Here is a 21,112-nt window from a genome sequence, read left to right as displayed (position 1 = left end):
AGTATTTGGGGGATGTGATGAATAAGGAAGAGATGTTGGGATTTGAGACCCTACAACAAAGATATGGTATCTCAGTGAATCACTGGATGTTGTACAACCAGTTAGAACAATCGGTGAAATCCATAAGACCCAAGATCTCTATTCAGGAGGTTAATCCGATTGTTCAATATGTAAGGAATGGGGGTAGGAAGATTAAAATAGGTTATGGATTTCTGTTACAGGCCATGGAAGATGATGTTGTACAGGTGGAAAATGCCTGGGCTATCAAAATCGGGGACCCAAATGTGGATGTGGATTATGCATTGGCATTGAATAAGAAAATTTTAAGAGCAACTAACCTAAAAGCTCAACATTATAAGATGATTTTTAATTTATACTACACACCTGCGAAACTGTATCAATGGGGAAAAAGGGATACGGACAGATGTCCAAGATGTGATCAAGGCCCAGCAGATTTAATCCACATGTTTTACTCTTGTCCAAATTTAAAACCGATCTTAACTGAAATGGAGAAGTTTTTATCGGGGCTGCTAGAGGGCCAAATTCTTCTATCCCCAACGACTGTTTTAATTGGCAGGGATGAAAATCTTAATATTACTCAGGATGCGGAAGCCTTTGTATTCTTGTGTGTTGCAGTATTAAGAATTTTAATAGCGGCAGCCTGGAAAGATCCAATAGCACCTTCATTCCAGATATGGTTAACTAGATTGCTTGGGATTCATAATATCGAGGATTGTCTGTATAACTTTAAGGGACCAAAGAAGAAAGATCTTGGGGAAAAAATGTGGGCACCCCTTAGTAAATGGAGGGAATCAAGAGGATGAAATGGAGTATATGTAAATTTAATAATAAGAAGCTAGTGTGTAGCTTGATATTGACCTTTTTAATTCTCCATGTATATTGACAATTTTCTTTTTTTTTTTTTTTTTTTTAAACCTCCATGCATATTTCTTTGTTTGTACCCAGCTGATAATCTATACCTGTGTATGTATGCTTTCTGTTTTTTCTTTTTGTATTCTAATCCATCTCACTAATAAAAATATTTAAAAAAAAAAAAAAAAAAAGAGGCAGTACCAGCAAGGCAAGCTGGGGATACAAACACACGGAGCTAGGGAACAGTCAAAAGCGGCAGATCATGACTGAGCAGCAGCGAGGGCACATACACAGCTGGGGGGCCGTGCGGCACGGGGGTGTCCTGAGAACAGGTCACACTCACCTGCGCCGCGCGGTCGCAATTTAAGGACAAGTGGGAGGGAGGAGCAGCTGGGAGGCGGGAGAGGGGAGGACACAGAGAAAAAGGGGGCGTGGCCTCGGGATCACGGCGGCGGGAAGCGGGGAGCGGGGAAACCAGGGGAACAGGCAATACGGAATACAAAGCACAGGATTCACAAGAAATACACATATACAGTAGGGGAAAGGCAGTGAGGCAGTACCAGCAAGGCGAGCTGGGGATACAAACACACGGAGCTAGGGAACAGTCAAAAGCGGCAGATCGTGACTGAGCATCAGCGAGGGCACACACACAGCTGGGGGGCCGTGCGGCACGGGGGTGTCCTGACAACAGGTAACCTGACATCCGGCATCCTAAGGCTCCCTCTTCCTAGTTTCTCGCTACTTCTTCCTGACAAATGCACATTTGGGGAGGATGCTTGGCACCTCGTCCCAGGAGGTGCATTGTTTCAGGCCCCTGAGAGCAGCAGGCTCTCAACCCAGGGGTCCAGAAACATGTCCGGTGGTGGTAGCTGGAAGCAGCCACTCAGTCTGCACACTAGTCGTAGGTCGTTTTTCAGGGGGCATCTCTAACATGCCCTCTGTGTGCATTTTTCATTAAATCCCACACTGGCATTAGTGGCAGCACTGGACTTACAATGTCTAAGAATGGACTTAGACACTGTAGGGTACAGGGCTCATGCACCTGTAGCCTCACAACTGGTATAGTGCACCCAGCTAGAGGGGTGACTGATCTATGCCAGAGCAGTGGGTTTTAGGCATGGCACCCAGGGATGTGTGCCATGTCAACTCTTCACTTTGTTGTGCACCAACACACGCAGCCTGCAAAGTCAGTGTGTGTGTGTGTGTGTAAAGGTGCAGGGCCTCTAAGGGTGGCACAATAAGTGCTGCAGCCCTTATAGCTCTTCCCTGCTCACAGTGCCCTGGGTACCTGTGGTACCATTTACCAGGGGCTGACTTGTGGCCAGAGAGGCTAATTGGATTTGGTTTTGTTTTGGGGAAAGAACACAGGCCCTGGGACCTGATTGGCAGGGACTCAGGGCACATCAAGTCAAAAGTGCATCAGTAGTCTGGGGGGGTTGCTGAAACAGAAACCCAGCTTCTCACACATGTGGAGTACATCAGGGTTCCTCACTATTCCCGCACTTGTTCAGCTTATACCTTCTTACACTGATCCAGTCCTTGAAAGTAAGGAAGTTGTGAACATTTATCTATGCAGATGAACTGCAATTAATGTTCACCATTAATGACTCTGTGTCCACATTCAAAGCCACTATGCTGCACATTCATAATTGGATGAACAGCAACCACTTAAAACTAAACCCGGACAAGACCGAACTTATTCTGACAGGGGGTATTCAGAACCCGTGGAGCTCACCCTTCTGGCCAGCTGAGCTGGGTTCTCCCCCTACTCCATCCCCCTTAGCCAAGAGTCTGGGGTAACAATCAACTGTGACCTTACTATAAAAACTCAGATAGGATCAGTAATCTCTGCTTGCCTCTTCCAGCTAAGAAAGATAAGGAAAATCAGCAAGCTCCTCTCTAGGGAAGTGCTGATACAGGTTGTTCTAGCCATGGTTATGTCCCACATAGACTATGCCAATTCTCTATACTTCGGCATACCACTAGATCTAATAAAATACTGCAACTGGTGCAGAACCAGGCTGCTAGGCTCATCTTCCAACAGCCCAGATGGCAACATGTTTCCTCTCTCATGAGAAAGGTGCATTGGTTTCCGATAGCACAAAACTGTGCCATCAAATGCGGTTGCCTTATTTTTACATCCTTGCACGGCACCAGCCCAAAATGTATCTTTAGCCTTATTCAAAGGCATATACCTATCTGCAACATGCATTTAGCCCACATGAACCTCTTGGTCACACCCTCCTACCAACTGAAGCGACAAGGCAGATGCAGGTTCGCAGTGCTGGCGCTTAAGTCCCGAACACCCTTCCACTTGACATTAGATTCTGCACTGACCTCTCGAGATTCTGAAGGCTTCTCAAGACATGTTATTCATCCAAGCATACAATTAAATCAACAGCGTTTCGGTAATTCCTAGAAACAGCACCAAGAAACCAATCGGTATGTGCACTCTATAAGAAATGTTAACATAACATAACAACAGTGCAAAAATGAGCAGTTTCCAAAGCACTAAAGATGACCGTATATTTAGATCACTTTTCTTATTACGATTACATCTCCAGCAGTGGAGAAAGCAACAATGGAGCAAGCAGGGCTGGCTTTAACACTGGTGGTGCCCTATGCGAAAATATTTGTTGGCGCCCCCTCCCAATGACCACCTTTGCCACGGATTCCCTCACTAGCACCTTTTAACAGTGCCGCTTAAGTCTCCATAACCACTGTCTCTCCGATTAATTTAGTTTTATAGCACCACTCATACCAGTGTAAGGTGTCAGAACACTTTACATCACACACATATTGCACAGACATTTATATGTGTGTAAATCAGTGTATAGGAAATGTTACATCAGACAGGACTACAAGGTATAATGTAGGAGTGACATGCCATCGATACTGGTAGGCAATATAGTTTGAGTGCTTAGGGCCAGATGTAGGTAATTTTTATTTACCGACCTCTTAAATACCGAGTCACACCGACTCGGTATTTAAGAGGTCGGAAAATAAAAATACCGAGATGTAGGTAATTGCAGATGTGCAATTACCGAATCGGAAACAGTCGGTAATTTCCGATGTGGTAAATACCGACCAGTTAATGCCCATGCATTCCTATGGGCTTTGAAGCCCATAGGATTGATTGGGCATATACCGGTCGGTATTTACCACATCGGAAAATACCGACTGTCACAAGGGTGCAGGGGGTGTCACTTTGACACCCTCTGGCAACCCCAAAAGAGGCTCGGGTGCCATGTGGCAGGCATACCTGCCCTAAGGGCAGGTCTGCCTGTCATATGGCATAGGTGTGCATGCACACATGTGCATGCACACCAGAAACGGTATTTTACCATCAAGTAGTATTTGATGGTAAAATACCGATGTGGTACTGCTTGTGGGACTCAGAAGAGTCCCACCTACATACCAATTGTCCGGAATCAGTAATGATACCGACTCGGTATTTTACATACTCGGTAAATTTACCTACCGGTAAATTTACCGAGTCTGTAAATTACAGGGACCTACATGTCAAATTGCTTTTACCGGGTGGTAACGGCCGAATTCGGCCGTTACCACCCGGTAAAAGCCTACCTACATCTGGCCCTTAGTGTGGAAAAGCACAAGTTCAGAATGTAAAACATAACAGCATTGTTAGGGGACCTCCTTATAAGTAAAAATTATTTTCCACCCAAATGAACCCTTTTGGCAAGGTTAGGATACTGAAACACTAGGCAAAACAACTTATAGCTCTAACATATACCTTGCAGTTTGTATGCAATTCTTTGAAGACAGTTAATAGCTCAATGTTTCTAGATAAGGATTTTGACTTATACATGACAGGTCATAAAAGGAGCTCTCTTACAGAAGCAGTAACTCACTGACCTATTTACATTATATGCACTTTGTTATCTGCATGATGCACTTTCTTAGCAGCAGATATTTTAAACTTCTGCACTATCTTAGGATGAGTCAAAACTTCCACTAAACAAATCTCCAGTCTCTATCCAGGTAGAGGATTAATCACTTATGTAACCCATAAATATAACTGGGTATCCGAGGAGATAGACGTTAGCCTGAAGTGGGCCCAAGTGATCAAAATCACCGAAGCATCGCCATCGGGGATTGAACCATGGAAATTGTTAATATTCAACGTTCACACCATCCCGACAAAAAGGCACAAAAAGAAAAACACGCAACGTTATTGTCACATATCAAGGCCATGCAAAGAACCTACTCGCAATACCCACTGGTAATCTCCGGGGACTTCAACAACGCCCTTATTGATCAAAACAAGGCAAAGGTGAAGATGACGGGAAATAGTAGTGGAAAAAAATTAGCATCCAGATTAAAAGATCACGGTCTGGCGATTATGAATGGCAATATTAAGGGGGACATGCCGGCAGCGGTTACATACATACATACTTGAGCGGCTGGGTCCATTCAATAATCGACTATTCCTTAGTAAGCGACAAATTAACCCCCAACATCAAATCATTTCGCATAGAACATCGGGTAGAAAGCGACCACTTCCCACAAATACTAACCTTGAATATCGCACCAAGTATGGCGCCAACAACGACCGCCCTTCTGCATCATGCATCCAAGTTCAACCTGAGAAAATTAAAATGGCACGGAGAGGGGTTGGGCAAAATTACGGATTCAGTAAAAGCACATATAGCCAATCTTGCCATCCAAAAGGAAGAGGACCTCGTAATGAACTGGGAGCAAATGATTCGAGTCCTGCAGCAAAAGTTCCCAGCAAGGGAAGGGAAGCATAGTAACCTCAACACCAAGAAGGAGCCCTGGTTCAATATGGACTTAAGAGCCAAAAAAAGAAAGGTCGCTAAGGAGGTCCGAGCCGTCGCAAGCCAAAAAACGTCGGGGCTAGTGGTAAACAAATCTAACCTGAGGGGAGCAAGGAACATGTACAGGAAGGCATTGAGGGCCGCAAAGTATTCATACAAAGAAACTATTTGGAATAAACTGCTAATTGCGGGAAAACAACCTAATAGCAGGGTCTTCTGGGGTATCATAAACGAGCTCAACCAAGGGGCACAAATCCTACAAGAAGCCGGGGTTGGAGCAGAAACTTGGATCAGACATGTGCAAATCCTATATAGCAATACAGATTCAGGCCTCGTTAAAGACTTAGGGGCAGTTAAAGTCAACACGGAGGAACCAAAAGGAGCGACGAAGAAGGATTATAGGAAATCCAACCAGGAAAAATCCCTGAAGGGGTCAACAGACCCAGTTGACTTAATCACTAAAAATGAACTAAGGTCTATAATTTCAAGACTAAAGTCAGAGGGTGCAGCAGGACCAAACGGGCTACCGAACGCGATCTTTAAGCATGACCCGGATCTGTGGGCAGAAATCCTAGTGCCACTGTTCAATCGAATATATAATCTCGCAGAGCTACCCGCCTCTTGGGAGGGAAGTATTATCCATCCAATTTTCAAGCATGGCGATCACCGCAATCCAGCAAACTTTAGACTGATATCCCTATTAGACGTAGAGGCTAAACTCTACGCCTCTTGCATTCTACGTGAATTACAAGTCTGGATATCTGAAACAAAGATTATGCCAAAATTTCAAACAGGTTTCAGGCAAGGAATGGGAACAACTACCAACCTAACCTGCCTGTCTATCCTAACGGACCAAGCGATAGCAAATGGCACTCGCTTGTACGCCTGTTTCATAGACATCAAGTCTGCCTTCGATCGGGTAAACAGAGAGCGCTTGTGGAGCAAATTAGAGAGTTGGGGGATGCCTTACCAACTCCTAAGAGCAATCAAAGCCCTACATCACCGCACTTGGGTAAGAGTGAAGTTGGGAAATGGAGGCAGTACTACTAGTAGCATCCAAACGCCCCAAGGCTTAAAGCAAGGCTGTGTATTAGACCCTACCCTTTTTAACCTTTTTCTCTCTGACCTCACAAGTGCGATTGAATCAGCAGATAACCATCCTCCATTTTTGACAAACAATTCAATATATTATTTACAATATGCTGACGATATTGTATTATTGAGCAAGACACCAATTGGCCTACAAAGAGCTATTAATAAATTAACTCTGTACCTAGAACGGGAAAGACTAGCACTTAACAAAGAGAAAACCAAAGTGGTCCGTCTAGTTGACCGGCAACACCTAAAGTACAAATGGATGGCTCAAGGGGCACCAGTGAAAGAACAAGAGCACTATAAGTACTTGGGAATTACAATAACAAAAGGAGCAAATTATAAGGACCACAAAATAGCACTCAAAGCAAAAGTACAATCCTTAATCTTCGCGTATCGCTCTCTAAAGGAAAAAATGGATTGCCCCAACCACAATCATTTATTAAAAACAATGGCAGTGCATATTATGCCCACCCTATTTTATGGTTTTGTCACGTGGTGTGGCAAGGAGGTGGACCTTTTAAATGAACTACAAATTAAAATTTATAAAGCGGTTTTCAATCTTTCAAAATCTGCTTCAGCCGCACAGGTCAGGCTTGAATTTGGATTGCAAAATCAGAAATTCCGGAGCATGAGCGGCTTTGTGAACTTCTGCCACAAACTTAGATCTGCAGATCCAGACACCCTGGACTGGCTTAGCTGGGAGGAAATAAAAAAACGGGGGGAAACTGAAACCACGAACAATTGGGGAAAGTATCTGACATTCTGTGTGGAAAAGTTAGAGCTAGAAGCCGTTTGGAAATCTGGGACAGATAAAGTAAGTCTAAAAAAATCAGCCAACGCGGCAGCAAAATGGAAATCCTTTTTTGAGGACAAAGAGTTACTGGCAAAACGGCGGCATTCCTGGACCATCCTGAACTGCTTTACAACCCCAAAAATACACGCATATCTAACATCCCACTTCAGTGGTCATCTAAAAAAGACTTTTACAGCCTATCGGATGGGGATGCATGTCACAAAGGATTTACTACCGTCCTGGAAACCACCACACCAGACGAACCAATGTCGCCTTTGCGGGTACAAAACCGAAACACTTGTCCACCTTTTCTGCTTATGTCCGGCCCTGACAATTCAGAGATGACTCTTATTGAAACCCATCTTCAATGCGCTAAACATTCGATCCTGCAGACACGCAGTCACAAGCTGGCTCGGTGGTTCCTCCATAATTCTAGCATGCTGTGGAGTCAAATTCTTGGCAGAAGCAAGAAAACTTTTAGAACTAATTGAACAGGAGGACCATCCAGTTGGTAGGCAAACAGGGTCACCCTAACCCCGGGATTTCACAAGCCCCGTCCCCAAACAAAGCAAAGGCCGAGAGCCAATAATTTTAGTAAATTTTTAATAAACTTTGTACTGTTATTTTACTATGCGAATTTTGTAACAATTTTAACTAATTATGCAAATAAAACTTTGACTTTGACTTTGATTAATCACCAGAGTTATCTTGACATTGTAATTGATGCCAGAAAATTACTGGAGGCCAGGAATGCAGCAGGTGTTTTTAAAATGAACATATACTTGCAAAAATGACGCCCCCACCCCAAGTCAGAGCCCGGTGCAGTGGCACCGATCACACCACCCTAGAGCCGGCCCTGGGAGCAGGAGCAGTGGGCATGCTGCTTAGGGAAAGGACTACAGATAGAAAAGCATGTGAAATCAGAAAATATTTGAGAAAAAAGCCAGCTGTGCCAACCTGCCACTAGTGAGCACTGTTATTTAGCTGAAACATTTTGATTGGTATCAGTGTGGAGACATCAAGGATAATTTCAGAATAAATCACTTAAGCAGATGTGTTGGGTGACATCGCTGACACATACTGCAGACTATTTCTTTTAATTCACTTCTTTACAGTAAGTTCGTGTTGGGTGTTTTGGACGCTGCTGAGAGTGCTCATCAGGAATTGGCTGGATTGAGTAAACACAGCAATCAATTAGTGGAGGCACAATGTAAAATCAGTGACAAGTGACTTTTCATAATATTTTTCATCCGGGCACACTGCTCAGCTATGAATAATCATCATTCTCTATTTCTCTGTTTTAAGGAAACAGTGGTTAAAGTGGACAACATTGAAGGTGAGGTAGGCAGCAGAACTGGGTAGTGAAGCTGACAAGAGAGGGCGCGGCATAACAACCAGAGCAGTTCACTTCGAAGCGGAGGAACTGGGTTTGAGTCTAAGCATTGGCTCAAAATCCTGTGATTTTGGGCAAAACACTTAAGCGCTGGCAGATGAAACCTAAAAAGAAGAGCATCTGAGGCTCTCTGCACCACGCAAACGGGAGCACCTAAAACTAAAACACCCTAAGCACTGTACGCTGAAATCTTGCGGGAGTCTTGTCAGACCCTAGACACTTCTTCCGATGGGGCCACAGATCACTCGGTTGAAAAAACAGCTGTGTTGCTGTGTTTTTAGGACAGTACCGGGCAATGGCACCGGCAGAGAGCTGGTGCCAAGGGGAAAACAAATATTACACAATGCCAGGGCCACTTTGTCAGGTTATGAAACCTGGATAGCGCGCATGTGATTATGGCGCGCTGCGCAGGGAAAACACACAGACGCTCATTATCGTCCGATGCGTGCTCCCGACTCTCCGGGACACGCCTACTCTTTATTTATCTAATACGCGGCGCTGTGCGCCACCGCGTAAACGCACGCCTACGGCACCCTAATTGGTACAACTCACCGCTCTTTGCGGGTCCTTCGCCCTGTTTCGAGGCGGCCATCTTTGGTGAGTGGGAGCAGTGTGCATCAGTCCTTTCTCTACCTTGCTGGTTGAGTATATAGGTAGCCATGCCAACGCGCAGCGGTCACGCGCAGCGGGGAATCCGAATTGACGCCGGAGTTACGCCAGAGTTCCGCCCGTCTGTGCCCGTCCGGGCCCAGACGGGCCTAGGGCCTGTCATCATGCCCGCTCCTCTGGCGCCGCCTACCAATAGGTTACGATATGGGAGGGATGTTCTTATCTCCTATCGTCCGCCCCACCCTACCATCTGTTGTTTTTCACAGGAGGGAACCTTTCCTTTTTTACCGTGTAGAGCCTGTCTGTCCGGCCAGAATTCTGTGGCGGGGAAAACCGCCCTTTCCATGGCCCTATTGAACTGCCGGTCCTTGCCGAGTCACGCCATTGAAATTAATTCACTCATCTTGGATCACGAGCTCGATGTGTTGTTTCTTACCGAGACTTGGCTTTCAACTAACTCCGGCCCTGATATGGTCAGAGCACTCCCTCCAGGTTTTCTTATATCCCATCTTGATAGACCTATAGGGAGGGGAGGAGGCATTGCTATCCTTTTCAGAGACACGTTGGCTTGTAAGATTCAGATCGGAGGGGTGACTGATTGTGAGAGCTGTCAGTTTTTCCTTCGTCTTTCACCTACAGTGTCCTTGGTAGGCTTGTTGATTTATCGCCCTCCCGGACCCTTGGGAAATTTCCCTAACTCTCTCCTAGAAACTACCGCACTTCTTGCTTCCTCAACTGCCAACTTTGTCCTTCTCGGAGATTTCAATATCCATCTTGATGACCCCACTAACGCCGTGGGTGTAGATCTACTCGAGGATCTCAAATCTTTTGGAATCAATTTGGCCAACTCGGGTGCGACCCATGAGAAGGGCCACTTGCTTGATCCCATACTTTCAAATCTGGACTATCTCAATTCATCTCCGGCTTTGGCCCTGCCTTGGACAGACCATTTTTTGTTGTCCGCAATGTGGCAATTTGATAGTCCAGTGGCGGTGGCCCCAAGGGTTCACATCTTGGAAAGAGCCTGGTCGAGGCTCGCAGTTGATACCTGGGCGGCACACCTGGAGGCTACACTACCCCCTCAGGGAGTTAACCCGATCATTGCTGATGCCAATCTTTACACCTGGCTCTCGGACTCGCTGGATACCCTCCTTCCAAAAAAGAAACAACTTACGAGGGGGAAGAGAGTGGGTTCGGCGCCTTGGTATTCGTCTGGATTGAGGACCCTGAGGAAGGGATGCAAGAGGCTAGAGCGGTCCTGGAGGAGAGACTGGAGTGAATCGAGCCGGAAACAATATCGTGCGGCTCTGAGCAGCTATAAATCTGCTATTCGGGTGGCAAAAGCGGGATTCTTTGAAGAGAGAATAGGCTCTGCGGCCAACTCTTCTAAAGAGTCGTTCAGGGTCATAAAGGAACTACTGAATATCCCCGAACCTCAAGTCATCCATGAGGACCCACGCAAAAAATGCATAGAATTGGCCTCCTTTTTTAAAACTAAAATCGACAACATACTGGCTTCCCTTCCCGCCAGGGGGAGGTTTCTTCCTTGGAGGACAACTTCAGTTCCCAACTTAGGATGCGATCAGTGGAGCTGGCCTCTCTTGGTCCGGTCACGATGGAGGAAGTTCTTTCGGTTTTGAGGACCATGAAGAGTGGCTCCCCGAAAGACCCAGCACCTATTAAATATCTTAAACAGGTGGCTTCTACCATCGGTGGCCCAGTGACGGACCTTGTTAACTTGTCCCTCACTCAAGGGATAGTCCCCCCCAGTTGGAAAGGGGCGGTGGTTAAGGCTCTTCTGAAAAAGCCTAACCTGGACTCCGCCGACCTCGCCAACTTTAGGCCGATCTCCTTGCTGCCGGGTATTAGTAAGGTGGCTGAGAAGTTGGTAAACAGTCGCCTGTCGGACTTCCTGGAAGCTAACTCCCTCCTGGGCGATTCCCAAACGGGTTTTCGTCCCGGTCAGGGGACTGACACCGCCCTGCTGGCGGTCGTGGAGAATGCAAGGAGCATTCTGGATTCGGGGGGATCAGTGGCAGTGATCCTCCTGGACCTCAGTGCTGCTTTTGATACCGTAGACCATCAGGTGCTTCTCCAACGGCTGTCGGGGGTGGGGGTCACTGGTGTGGCTCTCAAATGGTTTGCTTCCTTCTTGGAAGGTCGGACATTTGAGGTGTGGGAAGGCCATGAAAAATCATCTACAATCCCTCTCCAGTGTGGGGTGCCACAGGGCTCTTCATTGAGCCCTACCTTATTCAACATCTACATGGCCCCCCTGGAGAGTGTGGTACTGCCGCTGGGTATTAAAATCATCAGCTATGCTGATGATACTCAGCTGGTGGTTGGCCTCTCCCAGTCGGCGCATCATCCCGACCGGCTGCACTCGTGTCTGCAGAAGATCTACACGTGGATGTGCAGCTCAGCGCTAAAGTTAAATGGCTCCAAGACGGAACTCATGCTGCTGGGGAACTCCTCTCCATCTTTGTCCCCCAGCAGCTGGCCTGACTGTCTGGGCCCGGTACCCACCCCCAAGCAGGAGATCAAGAGCTTGGGGGTGTGGCTGGAGCAGGGCCTCTCGTTTAAAACTCATGCTAAAAAGACTGCTGGCGTGTGTTTTGGCCTGCTCCGCTCAGCCCGGAAGATCTTACCTTTGCTCCCAGCGTCCACTAGGAGGCTCCTCATCCAGGGATTGATCATCTCGCGGCTGGATTTCAGCAACGCGTTATTCCTGGGTGCACCTGAATCTACCCTGAACAAACTGCAGCAAGTGCAGAATGCGGCCGCCAGGCTCTTGACGGGTCTCCCCAGGCGCCAGTCTGCTCGCCCGGCGCTGAGGGCTCTGCATTGGCTCCCTATTAGGGACAGGGTGAAATTCAAATCACTCTGTATAGCCCATAAAGTTCTGCATGGGGTAGGACCATCTATTCTGGGGGAGATGGTTCAGCCTTACAAGGCCTCTCGCTCTCTTCGCTCCGACCATCAACATCTTCTTCAGGTCGGGAGGGTGAAGAGGGCTAGAACCGGTGGCAGAAGGTTTTCGATAAATGTGGCCACTTTGTGGAATTCATTGCCCCTACAACTTCGCTCGGAAGCTAGTCTTCTCCGGTTCCGCAAACTTTTAAAGACGTTGCTGTTTTCTGTTTAACCCTGCATTATTCTTTGGTAGCGTTATTATCTGGCGAGCGCTGGGATGCCTATTCGGTAACCAGGCGCTATACAAAACTCAGAATAATAATAATAATAATAATAATACGTGCGCTTGTCAACTAGACCGCAACGTGCGGTCTCAACATTACATTCCTTTCCACCTTTAGTAGAAGACAAACATTAACAGTATTAAGGCGGCACTTAATGGTGTTTTTTTTTTTTTTAAATAACAAAAAGTTCATGGCCGTCCGGCCTGTTACCAGTCTCTAGTCTCTCTTCAGCCCACCGCGTAGTCCGCCATCTGTGAGGAGGGTGCTGGATTCCTTCTCAGTCCATAGCCTGCCGCTTCACCTCGGAATAGCACTCTCCTGGGTGGCTCGTTGTTGGTGGTCTCGATGGCCAGGGATCCCTTGGGATTTCTTGGGGTATCTGCCTGAGGGGACCCCGAGGCTCGTGGTTCATCTGCTGGGCTGTTGTTCCACTCCTGGCCAGCACTTTCGGGAGGGCTCTGGTTGATTTTGGATTGATTGGGTGATTCCTCGTTACTTTCGGAGCCAGGCTGGTCATTCCCTGGGCCAACTGCTTTCTTGAAATATGAGACATTTCTGGTGACTGTTTTTCCTCCTCGCTGGGCGGTGATCAAGGTCCCGTTGCGGCCCGTGACTGTCCACGGCCGTGGTTCATATGGGAGTCTGAATTTGCTCCCAGGGTATCTGTCACGGACATAGACCCAGTCGTTTTCAGCAATGGACGATTCTTTGGACTTCCGCCGGAAACTGGCATAGTCATTCGATCTCTTTCTGTTGGACAAGGTTCTCCACGAATCTGGCCGGTTGGGGCTCCATGTGTGGTGATTGGGGAGTGTGTCACGGATTATGCGTCCCATGGTAGATGGGCCGGGTGCCGCTTCTGTGGTGTGGTGTGGCGAGAGCCTGTACTCCCTGAGGAATGAGTATATCCCCTTTTCCAGAGATGTTCCTTCCGCATAGACAATTCGGATGGTCTTGTTTAACGTGCGCATAAACCTTTCCACCTCTCCGTTAGCTTGCGGCCATCGGGGTGTTATCTTCCTGTGCTGTATTCCCCATTCTGCGAGATAATCTGCGAACTCTTGGCCTTGAAAGGGGGGCCCATTGTCGGTTTTGACTGTCCCGAAGATACCATGGGTTGCGATGGTCTTTTCAAACTTGGCGATTACTTCCTTTGCAGTGAGAGACGACACGATTTCCACTTCAGGGTATTTCGTGTAATCATCCATGATGACCAGCATGTGCCTCCCGTCTGGTAGATGTCCGATATCAGCGCTCACGTGTTCCCACGGCTTCACTGGGCCGTCTTCAGTGATGACCGGGGGTGGGCTATCTGGGGGTCCTGCTGCCTGACACCACTGGCACTCTTTGACGGCTTGTTCCACTTGTGAGTCCATGTCAGGAAACCATATTTTTGCTCGAAGTCTGCTCTTTGTTTTCACCACTCCCTGGTGTCCTCGATGGGCGAGAGTGATGGCCTGCTGGGTGAGGGTTGAAGGCATCACTATTCTGGGTCCTCTTAGCACGCATCCCTGACTGTCCACTGATAGTTCTTCCTTGACTCTCAGGATCGCTTCCAAAGCTTTCTTGGCCTGTGGCGTTCTTTTGCTCAGCGAGGCTTGGAGTGTCTTCCAGTCATTTGTGCGTATGGCGTCCGAAACCAGCCGGGAGACTTCATCATTCTTCGTGGCATCGATAATCATGTCTAGACTCATGGGAAGAGGCCTTGATCTCTCCACTGCAGCGTTCACATAGGCCTCTGTATCCTCGGCGTCTTCTTCCTCTCCAGTGGTGGCTGCTCGTGGGTGCCTGGAGAGGTAGTCTGCCGGATTAGTTGCTCCCGGTCTAAATTCTAACTGATAGTCGTACTCCTGTAACTGCAGTATCCACTTTTCTATCCTGGGGGGTGGTTTGGACACCGACCCTCGGAACAGTGGAATCAGGGGCTTATTGTCCGTTGAGACTGTGAAAGGGTGACCATATACATACACATGGAAGTGTCGGCACGCCCAGTGGATCGCTATGGCTTCTCTCTCGATTTGTGAGTACCTTTGTTCTGTCTCTGTTAGGGACCTGCTTGCATAAGCGATCGGTGCCCAGTCGTCTTCCCCTTGGCGTTGTGTTAGGACGGCACCTAGACCGAAAGGGCTGGCGTCGACTGCAATGTTGGTCCGTTTGGATGGGTCAAAATAGGAGAGTGTTGTCTCCGCCGATAGTGCGGCCTTTGTGTTGTGAAATGCTTCGTTTTGTTCGTCACCCCACTGCCAGGGTGTGGTAGACTTCGTGAGCTCTCGGAGAGGTCGGGTGAGGTTAGAGAGGTCTGGGAAGAAACGGCCGCAGAAGTTAACCATTCCTAGGAAACTCCGTACCTCGGAAATGTTCGTTGGGGCCGGAGCTGACTGTACGTTCTTGACCTTGTCGGGGTCGGGTGCAATTCCTTTGTCTGAGAATGTGTATCCGAAGAAGCTGATGGTATTTTGGAGAAATTGGCATTTCTCGCGGTGCAGGGTGAGGCCAGAGTCCTTAATTCTTTTTAGTACTCCTCTCAACCTCTGGTGGTGCTCTTCCACGGATTGGGCATATATGAGCAGGTCATCACTGACGTTTAGTACGCCCGGAAGTCCGCTAAGTACCTCTCGGATCGTATTTTGGAAAACTTCCGCTGCACTGGATATGCCGAAGTTGAGGCGGCGATAACGCCGTAGGCCCACATGGGTGGAGAAAGTGGTGATGTACCTGGAGTCAGGGTGCAGGGGCAGCTGGTGGTAGCCAGAGCGGAGATCCATCTTGGAAAACCACTTTGCGCCATTCAGTTCACCTAAGATGTCGTCGACAGTCGGTGTCAGGTGGCGTTCCCGCTTGACTGCCGCGTTGGGTAGGCGCATGTCTACACATATGCGGACCTGCCCCGGCTGCTTGGGCTTTCTTGCTACCACGATCGGTGACACCCAGGGTGTGGGCCCATCGACTTTCTCAATTATTCCTTGTCTTTCTAGATTTTCAAGTTCTTCTTCCACTTTTTTTCTGAGGTGAAAGGCTATCCTCCGGTGTCTGAGAGCCACCGGTTGAATGGACGGGTCTATGTGTAGCGACACCTCTTTCCCCTTGAGGCACCCTATGCCTCGAAACGTGTCCTCGAATTCTTCGAGGATGGTGTCTAGTTCATCCTCCAGTACTGCCATGGCATAGAAGATAAGTTGGAGTTCTTCGGCCGTCCGTCCACTGAGGAGCATACCATTCCCTTCTTTCGTCACGTAGATGGTGGTGGGGACTCTCTTGTCTTGGTGACCGATTTCGGTCTGGAAGCACCCGATGAGTGGTATCGGGGTTTTCTGTCCGTAGGCAAACACTCGGATTTTCGCCATCTTCAGGGCCGGCTTGTTTCGTAGTTGATTGTATACATCAGCCGCCATAAGTTCTATTGATGCCCCCGTGTCTATGGTGGCTCTCACCTCTTGCTGGTTCACTCTTATTCGACACTTCGGGAGTCGTCTCTTTTTCCTGGCCGGCTGGTTGATGGCAAAAACGTAGTGGACGGGGTAGTCATGGGAGTCGTCGTCCATGTCCTCGCTCTCGGGGCTGTCTCTAATGGCGTGTGCTGCTTCCGGTTTCTGTTTCGACGATCTACACACTGAGGCGAAATGATTCATGCGCCCGCATGCGCCGCACTTCTTGCCATATGCTGGGCAGTCTTTCTCACGGTGGGGTGTGCCTCCGCAGTACCCACAGTCTTTCCGCCGTTCTTGTGGCTTCTTCCCTCCGAATGACCGTTGTTTTGGCCGGACGACATTCACGTGTTCTGCCACATTGACTTGTTCCACTTTCACCGGCCTGTGCAAGGCTGCCTCCATGTGTCGTCTAAAGGCTTCCCATCTTCCTGTAGGATCTTGACGCGCAGGTCGGACGAATAGCAGTTTTGGATGATTTGGCCACGTATTTCCTCTTGTTCGTCTCTGAATCCACATGTGCTGGCGAGCTCTCTCAGTCTCCCATGAAAAGCGTCAAGGGATTCATCCGCTTCTTGCCGGGCCTGGCGGAAAATGAACCTTTCGTAGTCCTTGCTGGCCATCGGCTCAAAGTATGCATTGAGCGCATTCAGAAGGGTGACGTAGGTGTGTGGCGTGGCCTCTGTCAATGTCTTGTAAATTCTGTGAATGTCCTTACCCCCTAGGTGAAGGAGGAGTGCTCTGCGTCGTTCCCTCGCCGTTCCTGCACCTTCGAAATAGAACTGTAGACGCTCCGTCCAGTCTTTCCATCTCGGCGCCAGGGACGCGGGTGCTCCGTCCACCACAAATGGCTCAATTGGGGGGATGGTCGTCATCTTGGCGCGGTCACCGCAGTCCAGCTGGAGGTGGGACTAGGAAGAAAGGCTGGGGCCCGTCGAGATACCTGGACTGAAGACCTGGGGAGTGTACGTCCGCTGTGGTGACAGCTGTGAACGCAGCGCAGGACGGGGCCACTCACCCAGCCGTGGCGCCAGTGGGCACGTGTCGCGGCCTAGCGACTCTGCGTGCCAGTCCACACCGCCGGCGCAGATTCCTCACCGTAGTATACAGCTAGGAGGTTTTTTAGTTACCAGAGTAGTTAGGCGCACAACCTGGGTGTCCGCAAAGTGAATTGAAATGTAAAGTAGATGGTATAGGCAATAGGGCGAGCGGTAATCCCTCTCAACCACTCAGGGTTGGACCAAGATGATCCAAACAAATAGCAAAACAACGAAACCCCTGCGCTATACAACGTTAGAACATTCTTAGTAATGCTAGTGTCACATCAACAATTTTTTCTTCAGAGTTACTAGATTAGAGTCACAATCCTTCAAATAGATATATCAAAGTTCAAAAAAGACGTTCCGTTCTTGGTGTGAAGTATCAGTATATTGTTCCTTTAATTAGGCCAACACGTGTTTCATCGCAGGGAACACACTGCGAATCTTCAGGGCTGGATAGAAACATAAAAAGTGCATTTGCAACATGGTCTCGTTTTTTTATATAAAAGTTATTATGGTGACATTCTCGTGTGTACCAAAGTGAAAAAGTAGGCATGCCATAGGTGACTCTGTGTCACTGTGACTCAAATTAAATGACTGAGTGAGTTTGTGAGCTATAAAGTGTGTGTGTGGTTGGGTGGATCTATAGTGACATTTTTAGTTTTCTTTGTGTAATTATCCAATTACAAAAGAAATTTTGAGTATTAACATAGATTAAGTCTGTACACTGATATCTCTAGATAGCTAAGTAGCATAGTCTTAACCAATACTTAATTTCATTTATAACACCGTGTTTTAGTTGAATAATTTGCATTTGTAACATCGTGCTCTTATTACACACAACAATGTATTACTGTAATTATTTCATTCTAGAAATCTATCTTGGTTACAGATTGCTTCTATTTATCCAGATTTATGGGCTATGTGGTGATTAGTAGTGTGTTTAAATGGTAAAGCAGGAAGTCAGTGGGTAGACTTAATAGGATGGTCATAGAAAGATTGTGTGGGTGGCTATTCTAGAATAGACAAGAGAGGGCATAATTGTTAAGTCTTGCTATCAAGTTCTGCTGGACTGTAGTGCTGCTGCTCTTAAAAAATTATTAAGATTGTGGTAATTGTACTGTGGAATTTATAGAAGGCTCCAAAATTAGCTACATGAGAATATACATTTCTCTCAATCTTTCGAAACACTCACCCTCATGTAGGCACGGGCAAATTCGTGTTGGTTAGACCCGTACAGGCGGTGCTTTAATTTTGTTTGTTTTTGGGTAATTAGCGATCTTGTAGAACGCTGTCCACGTGAAAATTGAATCTATATAGGAACATATGTGGTTAGTTCCTATTTAAATCTTATGATATAGGAAATGGATTCAATGCATTTAGGCAATTCCTACCTGGATCGATAGTAGTAGGAGCTATAACCGGGAGGAGTCGATAACAGAGTTGTGCTCTGCTCTCACAAGGCGGATACACCTAAATGAAAAAAGGTCGACATGGGGAATGTATTTTAGAACGTGCTCGTTTTTAGGGAGGATAACCTTAAGTCAGGGGTCCTATTCAGGCGGGAGAGAGCACTCTTACCTTATTTGTATAATGCTCCCTCTTGAGGTTCCCGGCACCGTTTGCCAAAGACGGTCACGTGACAGGAAGTCACTCAGATTAAGTACCGGAGTTCCGTTTTCGATTCTAAAAAGGGCTAGAATGTTAGATGCTTCCTTGTGGTGACAAGGATTGGCAAAATAAAGAAGAAATACTTAACCACTTCTATATTTGAAGTGAGAAGAGAGGGTAGACTAGTTTAGAGTCCCGTTAGTTATGGTAAGGCTCATGAATTAAGAAATGCTCTGAGCACATTCTAAATTCGAGTCAAATAAAGACGCAAGAGAATCCGTTCTGTGGGAAAATTATTTGCAATTGATAAAATTTAATGTGGGGTCTCGGAATAGTTTTTAAGCCAAAAAAACAAGGGGTTAAAGACTTATTAACCTCTAAGTGCGTGTCCATCACCCATGTCTGGCGGAGTTTGTGAGAGTAAATAGGATGTATTTACAATAAAGGGGGAGGGGGGGGAGAAGATATTCATGTTGGGCACGGTCATGGTTGGGAAGATTCTTTACAAAATCTTATTGTCGCGCTTCATTTCTAATAGTGGAAATGTGCTTCAAGATCTGAAATGGGTGTTACGGAGCCATATGTTTGATTACTATAAGATATTCATGTGTGTCAATATTCTTGGGTTATGAACAAAAATGATAACATGATAATTAGTGCAAACAGCAGTATGTTAATACATAGTATAATACATAGTATAATCAGAGCTGTCTTAGTGTTTAACCAATATGTGATTGGACACAAAAGTTGAGTTGTCCTTATGATATTTTAGCAAGATATGGTTTGGAATTCCAGAAGTACGTGCAGTTCTAACAGGGAGAGAACAAATAGACAGTAATTGTGTCAGGGCTCACTACCCTAGGAAAAATTGTAGCTCAGGGTCATAATTGAGCCCAAATTCGATGCTGCGGAGACGCATAATCCAGGTGGCTTCCTTTCGTCGTAGTGTTAATTCACGGTTACCGCCTCTTATATGGACGGGCACTGTTTCAATTCCGTAAAAAGAGACACGGAAATCCTCTGTGTTGGCCTGGCATTTGGCTACATGAAGGGCTACCGGATACCTTGGATCTTGTTTTTGGATGGCCCTCATGTGTTCTGATATTCTGTCCTTCAGCATTCTGATAGAACTTCCGACGTATTTTTTGCCACACTGGCATTCAATTACATATACCACATATTTCGTGGTGCAGTTGATGTTAACTCTAATGTCATAAGTCACTTCATCAGGTCCATAGAAATGTTTGGTTTTGTCTTTAGCCCATTTGCACATAGTGCAGAAGCCACATTTGAAAAACCCGTTGCTGCGTTGAGTCAACCAGTCCGGGGTCATATCTACGTGTGGAACAGTGGGGCTTAGTCTATTTCTCAATGTTCTCCCTTTCCGAAAGGTGATTTGAGGAGTAACTGGAATCAATTCTTTAATTATTGGGTCATCTTTCAACAGACCCCAGTGTTTGTTGATGCTATTTCTGATTAGATGGTGTAGACCATTGTATTCAGTGATCATTCTCACTGTGGAGTCTTTCTCCTTCATGGCGTAGTTCATTTTCAAAATATCAGGTCTTTTGATTTTCTTAAGTCTCTTTTTAGCTGCAGATAGGGTATCTTTGGGATAACCCCGTTTTGTGAATCTTGATTCCATCTCTAGTATAGTGTTATCGAGATCTGTGTCTACACTGCAATTTCGTCTTGCTCGGAGAAATTCTCCGAAAGGTATTGCCCTGATTTGGTGAAAGGGATGAAAGCTGTCAGCCCGAAGTATGGCATTACAGGATGTGGGTTTTCTGTAGAGTCTGCTTTCTAGTTTGTTGTCTTTCACATAGAGTTCTAGGTCTAGAAATTCTATGTTGGTTTTGCTGGACTTCATGGTAAAGCTTAGTTCCCAGTTATTGTTGTTAAGGTGGTTGGCAAAACTTTGTAGTAGTTCATCTGTCCCTGTCCATAGTAAAATACAGTCATCTATATAACGACCCCAGAAAAGAATGGAGTCGGTATAGGTACTGCCTTGGGTGCCCCAAATATGATCAGCTTCGAATGCACCCATGAAAAGATTAGCAAAAGAAGGAGAGAATTTAGAGCCCATGGCTACTCCACGTTTCTGTTGGTACCACTGCTTGTGAAATATGAAAAAGTTGTTGTTAAGGATCAGGTTCATCATGGAGATTAGCATTTGGGTGTGAGCCCAAAGGGATGCTGGTCTGTTGGAAAGAACACGAGTAATTGCTTCTACACCTAGTTTTGGATTGATACTGGTGTAGAGTGCTACAACATCCA

The sequence above is a fragment of the Lissotriton helveticus genome, chromosome 7 (genome assembly GCF_964261635.1).
Source record: "Lissotriton helveticus chromosome 7, aLisHel1.1, whole genome shotgun sequence".
NCBI classification, from domain to species: Eukaryota; Metazoa; Chordata; class Amphibia; order Caudata; family Salamandridae; genus Lissotriton; species Lissotriton helveticus.
Note: the sequence above shows the minus strand (reverse complement) of the source record.